Source organism: Gossypium hirsutum, chromosome D06 (assembly GCF_007990345.1).
Source record: "Gossypium hirsutum isolate 1008001.06 chromosome D06, Gossypium_hirsutum_v2.1, whole genome shotgun sequence".
NCBI lineage: Eukaryota > Viridiplantae > Streptophyta > Magnoliopsida > Malvales > Malvaceae > Gossypium > Gossypium hirsutum.
Window position 1 is genome coordinate 43,089,235 of NC_053442.1, and position 6,162 is coordinate 43,095,396.

Here is a 6,162-nt window from a genome sequence, read left to right on the forward strand (position 1 = left end):
CTCATTCCTAAATGAAAGATCTCCTTTGTGACTCAAGCAAATACTTTTCAACATTCAAATGGTGAAATCTAATGGGGTCCAAAACATTCGGTGTTTTGAAAACAATCGTTCTCTTGTTTTTAAGTAGAGGCATTCTATAAATAATGTTTCTAACAGAAAGATAGATGAAAAAAATCAATGGAATAGTAAAATAGAGTCAAAACCACTTAGCCTCAACCTTCATGGACTCGTATGCACTTTTTCTTTGATTTGTTGACAGTTTCTTCCAATTTGGCTTTTGGAATTGGGGATGAAGGATTGAAAACCAAGGTTCTTGATGGAAAAAAGGGTTTTTGAAATCAGAGGTTTTGAAAGAGTTGGGATTAACTTAATGGGGGTATTTTTATGTTTAAAATTAGTGTTTCTAGGGTTAAAATCTGGGTATTTTAGTGATTAAAACATCAAGTTGTGTGATTGGGTTGGGTTGACCCTACTGAAAATTGCAGTGATGTCACGACACAGGGGTTCTGTATCATGACATCCCTAGCAGATTGCCCATGTCGCGACACCGAGGTTCAATGCTCCAACATACCTCACAGTTCTGAAAATCTTGGATACTGTCTGCCATGTCGTGACACAGGTCAACGATGTCGCGACATCGATATGTTTTTTGTGATTCTTTGATTCTAACCTTTGTGTTGCAACATGAAATGTTTGTGTTGTGATGTTGATGCCATTTTTCCAGATTTTTGCTCTTCAAAGTGCTGACAAGTGCTTTAAAAAGAATGCTGACTTTGATTTACTTGTCATATTTTAATGAATTGGTTAGCGAAATATACAATTTAGTACAGTTAGTAAGAAGTTTTACGGAAAAAATAATGTTAGGTTTTGCTACTGAACTCATCCTTCAGTTCAGTCAATGTACACCGCAGTGTTCCTTGTAGATTATATCTGTCTGTATTGGTCCAACATCCATCGTGCCTTCCTGGAACTTGCCTTTCTGGCCTACCTTAACAGTTGACAACTCTTTCTGTAGATCATAGCTATTAATTACTTGTAGTATTACGTAACTGCGGAACCACTTTAATTTTCGCTTAACTTCTTTGCTTCAAAAAAAGGTTGAGAACTGCAGTTCATACTTATCACTCAAGATTTTCTGCCCATCACATCGATCAAAAATAACTATTCAGGGGTACTTGAAGTGATAATTGGTAAAGAATTTTCAACCACCTCACATGGATTTTAGATTTCTGGCATTCTAAATTTGTCCATTTGGTTACAAATAATTTTCTTGAATGGCTCCTGTAATGTCGAACATTCTGAGATGCTCACAGCTCAAGGCTTATGCTCATTAGTCGCCCAACTTGATTGAGGCTTGCTAGGTGATCATAAGCCCTGTCTACATATATTTTTCTAATTCTGTTTAGGATATGGAAAATTCCTGGACCATTGAATCTCTAAAGTGCTTGGTTTAGAACTAATGTCATGTAAAGGATAATCAATTCAGGCTTATCATAAGGGACTACTAGTTTCTCTTTATTTTTCTCTGTGACTTCCTAAATCAATAGACATTCTTCCACTAAATTAGCCGTGAACATCATTGTCTCTATTGGTGGGTCTGTTTTTTCTTACTCTTGTGCTTCAGTCTTATTGGAAGAACTGGAGATTGCTGGGACAATAAGTTTGATGCCTATCTGATTCATTTGTTCACTAATTATTTCCCCCACTAGCTCTATTTCTTCTATTGCTAAAGTTTTATTCAATTGATCTAGATATTCTTCTGTCTACTGAGATGGATAGTAGTCTAGGACTTCATTTTCTTCACAAGCATTTATACAGGTATTCTCTCATTTGCTCAGTTCTGGATTTGACAATTCCTAATGCCTTACCGAGGGTATACCAATGTGGTCGTTATCGTCTAGGGAAACAACTGGGGCTTCTCCTCGGAGTTGGCTTAATTCAAGCATTAATAATTGTTGGTTCTCTTGTATCTCCCAGTCCTTATAAACTCCTTCTTCGTAAATATCGGTATCGTAATTTAAGTCTTCATCTGACCACATAATTGAAATCATCCATTCTCCTATTTATTGGTCTCCTTTAGCTATAGTTCTAATTCACGATGTGCACTACGATCTTCCTAAAGAAACAAATAAGTAATAGTAATGTTAGTTAGTTAAATAAATTAAAGATTTTATCTATGACCTAAAACTTTCTGAATTATTCATTCTGAGTGCAAAAATTAAAATCAAACTAGTGATGTTGCCTCCCCATCAACAACACCAACAACTTGACCGCCTCTAGAAGTACTAACGTCCAGAGTGTGAATACTACAGTAAAAGATATCTAACTGAGGTGGTATCTGCAATCATATGGGTTCAGTTGTAATATAGTTACAACAGAGTAGTTGTGTACTCCGAGGATCCTACCCAAGAGAGGCAAGTGCTAGATTGATTTTAACCTAAAAATAGAAAGATCTAATTAGACTTTAAGTCAGTTATAGTACAAGAGTAAAGGAAAAAATGAGTTGTTATGGTTTTTATGAATAATAAAATAACATAAAGAAATAAAATTTGAGAGATTGAATAATAGAAATAATCGAATCTGATTATAGCTAATTAGCTCACTTCGGTAATCCCCATCAACTGTTACTTTGGGTTCCTCATCAATAAACTAGTCGTTATCCCAACAGGATCTTCTGATCTTTCACTTGAATAATAAGTCGGCAAAAACTACTTGTCTTCTAACCTCACAATCCAAATTGGTTTGGGGTGAAGGTGTTCACAGATGGGCCGTATCAATTTTGAGTTAATTCCCACTTTTGTAACTTCCTAGGTTTGTCAGGCCTAAGGTTTGTTCCTAAACAGCTGACCTATTGAGTATCCCTACAAAACAGTTAATAGATCATCCCTCCACTCGCTAATCCCCTATATAGGGATTAGTTCCTCATGGTCTCCGTAGATAATATAACATCGATATAAAATGCCAGATAAATAAAAAATATTTAGTTTATAAAAGAGTCTGATTGTATTAAGATTGATCACGAATCCAAAAGGTTTGATTGTCTCCACAATTCAAATCTCTCTAAATAAAACAAAGATAAGTAAAAATGAATCGAACCTAAGAAAAGAGATAACTAAATTGAATTTAAAAGACTAATTCTATGACCCTAGGTTAGATGACGTTCTCGAGCTTTAAGTTTGATTATGCAGACCAAAACACCCATTGGCTCATGTTTAATTCCTATCCTGAGTCGATGTCACGACACACCAAGACTTGTTTTGCGACATAGGAGTCAATACTCCTTTTGGGATATCTTTTATGTCACGACACCCTTAGCCTGTGTCGCGACAATGAAGACAATTTCGTGATTTCTCCATTTTGCCTGCTATGTTGCAACATAGTGAATAGTATCTATTTAATATGCCTTCTAATAGTCTCCTACACACTTATAAAGTTCATTAGCTCACCCTTAGGCCTCATTTAGCCCCCAATGTAAATAAAAGACTCAATTTGCACATTTTATTGCACTTAACAAAACTCACTAAAACATAATTAAATTCTAATGATAATGCTTAATTTCAAACTCCTAAAGTGTGAAAACTAGTTTAATTTGCTACACCGAATTATGGCAGATCATTAAGACCACTCTGATTGGGGCTGAATTGAGTATCGTCAAACATACTGTTGCTGCAAACAATTTTGAGATTAAGTCGAACACAATTTAAATGGTGTAATAGTATGTTTAGTTTGATAGGTTGCAAGATAAATATTCGAATGCTCATTTAGCAAACTTTCTTGAGATTTATGACACATTCAAGATTAATGGCATTACTAAGGAGAAAGGCAAAACAATGGTTGAATTCACTTCCACGGTTCTATCACGACTTAGGCTGAGATTATTGAGAAGTTTCTGTTGAAGTATTTTCTACCGGCCAAAACAACTAAGTTAAGGAATGACATCTCTTCTTTTTCTCAACTCAAGCTTGAGACATTGTATGATGCATGAAAGAGATTTATGGATCTTCTGAGAAGGTGCCCTCATAATGGGTTACCTTTATGGCTTCAAGTCCAAATATTTTACAATGGTTTGAATCCCTTGACTAGACAAATAATTAATGTAGCAGCTAGTAGAACACTAAATAATAAGACACCTGAGGCAGCCCAAGAATTTATTAAGGACATGGCACTGAATAACTTTCATTTGCAAGTTATGATAACAAAGTCTACTAAGGCAGCCAATTTTTTTAATATAGATGTAGTTGTTATATTGGCAAGTAATGTGGAAGGGCTGAGTGAGAAAATTGATGAGTTGAGTATGGCTAAGCAGATGAATCCGGTAATGCAATGTGATTCGACTAGAGTGGGGATGATTAATCCAGAATATTCACCCTTCAAGTCTAACATGAAGCATGCGCAAGTCTACTTTATGGGTAATAATTATAGACCTCAGAATAACCCCTATAGAAATAATTATAATCTAGGATGGAGGAACCATTCAAATTTTTCTTGGGGTGGTCAAGGAAATCAAAGGCCACAACCCCCTTCAGGATTTCAACAAACTTATCAGCAAGAAAAGAAGCCGAATCTAGAAGAGATATTAATGAAATTTATTTCAGTGTCAGAAACTAGATTACAGAACACTGAGACAACTTTAAGGAATTAGCAGACATCTATTCAAGGACTCAAGAATCAAATTAGCCATCTTGCTAAATTGATTTTGAAGAGACAACAAGGCAGTTTACCTAGTAGCATGAAAACCAACCCAAAAGAGCAAGTCCACGCAATCACTGTACGAACTGGAAAGGTGTTAGTCGAGCCTGAAAAGAAGCTGAATCTAGAAAATGTTAAGAAAAATGATGGGGTCAAGGAATGCTAGAAAAAGTATAAACCGGTGATTAGAGAATACAAACTGCCAATTCCATATCCAGCAGAAGTGAAGAAATATTACATGAACGAACAAAATGGTAAATTTCTTGAGCTCAATGAGGAGTGCTTGACCATTATCCAAAACAAACTACCCACCAAGCTTAAGGATCTAAGGAATTTTACTATCCTTTAAGTCATTGGTAACTTGAATGTTGAAAAAACTTTGGTTGATTTGGGTGCTAGTACAAATTTGATGCTTATAAATTGTTCAAACAACTTGGTTTCGAGGAACCAAAACCCACTAGGATGAGTATTCAATTAGCTGACAGATCAATTAAATATCCTAGGGGTATTATTGAGGATTTACTTGTTAAAGTAGATAAATTTATGTTCTCTACTAATTTCATTATATTGGACAATGGATAAGGATATTAAGGTACCCATCATCTTAGGTCGACCCTTTTTAGCCACTACTAGAACTGTTATTGATGTGGGTAATGGTGACCTTGTGCTGAGGGTAGGTGATGAAGAGGTTACTCTTCAAGCACGTGAATATGTGAGAGTTTCTAACGAGCCAGATGATACTCGCTATTCTGACCATGTTAGTAATTGTGCGACTTAACATTTTTTGTAGGAAATCACTCATGAATACATGTTCAAATCGTATCCTTGTCAATATGATAGAAATCAAGAGAAGAGTGGAGAATAAATGATACAGCTTGATGAATTAGATGAATGGCGACCAAGGGCTTATGAGAAACCAAGAATGTTCAAAGAAATAACAAAGCGACACCATGGTGTTCATTTAAAGATGACAAACCAATACAAAGTTGGAGACAAAGTAATGCTAGAAAATGTAGATCCGCGAATGTTCCCACAAAAGTTTAAGTCAAGATGGTCAAATCCATTTCTAGTACAGAACATATTCCCAAATAGGACCTTTAAGGTAACAAACCTTGATTACGACACATTCTAGGTAAATGGTCATCGTCTCAAACTTTATTTTGGTGGTGATACTGATAAGAAAGGAGCTCTGGCTCCAAAATCTAACTCAACCATGAGTTTAAAAAGGGAGGTCGAGCTTAGACTTTAAATAAGCGCAACTCGGAAGGCAACCTGTTGTGTTTTTTATTTTATTTTAATTATTTTGCGTGCTTAGTACAATTACTTTTTATTTAAAAAATGAAAAAAAAATTAAAAAAGTGTCCACATAGCTTGGGGTAGACCACAGGACAGTGTGGGACACATGAGAATGTCATGGACCATGTGACCTACACGCCCATGTACATGACCGTGGGATAAGCGAACAATAACAGC

At 35.7% G+C, this 6,162-nt stretch overlaps 1 non-coding gene across 1 annotated transcript; it reads right to left on the bottom strand.

Moving 5' to 3' along the window:
- Window positions 1-3,922: 3,922 nt before the first annotated feature.
- On the bottom strand, window positions 3,923-4,029 carry LOC121218836 (small nucleolar RNA R71). Its single transcript, XR_005915312.1, has one exon. It is a non-coding gene; the product is annotated as a small nucleolar RNA R71 (small nucleolar RNA).
- Window positions 4,030-6,162: the final 2,133 nt, after the last annotated feature.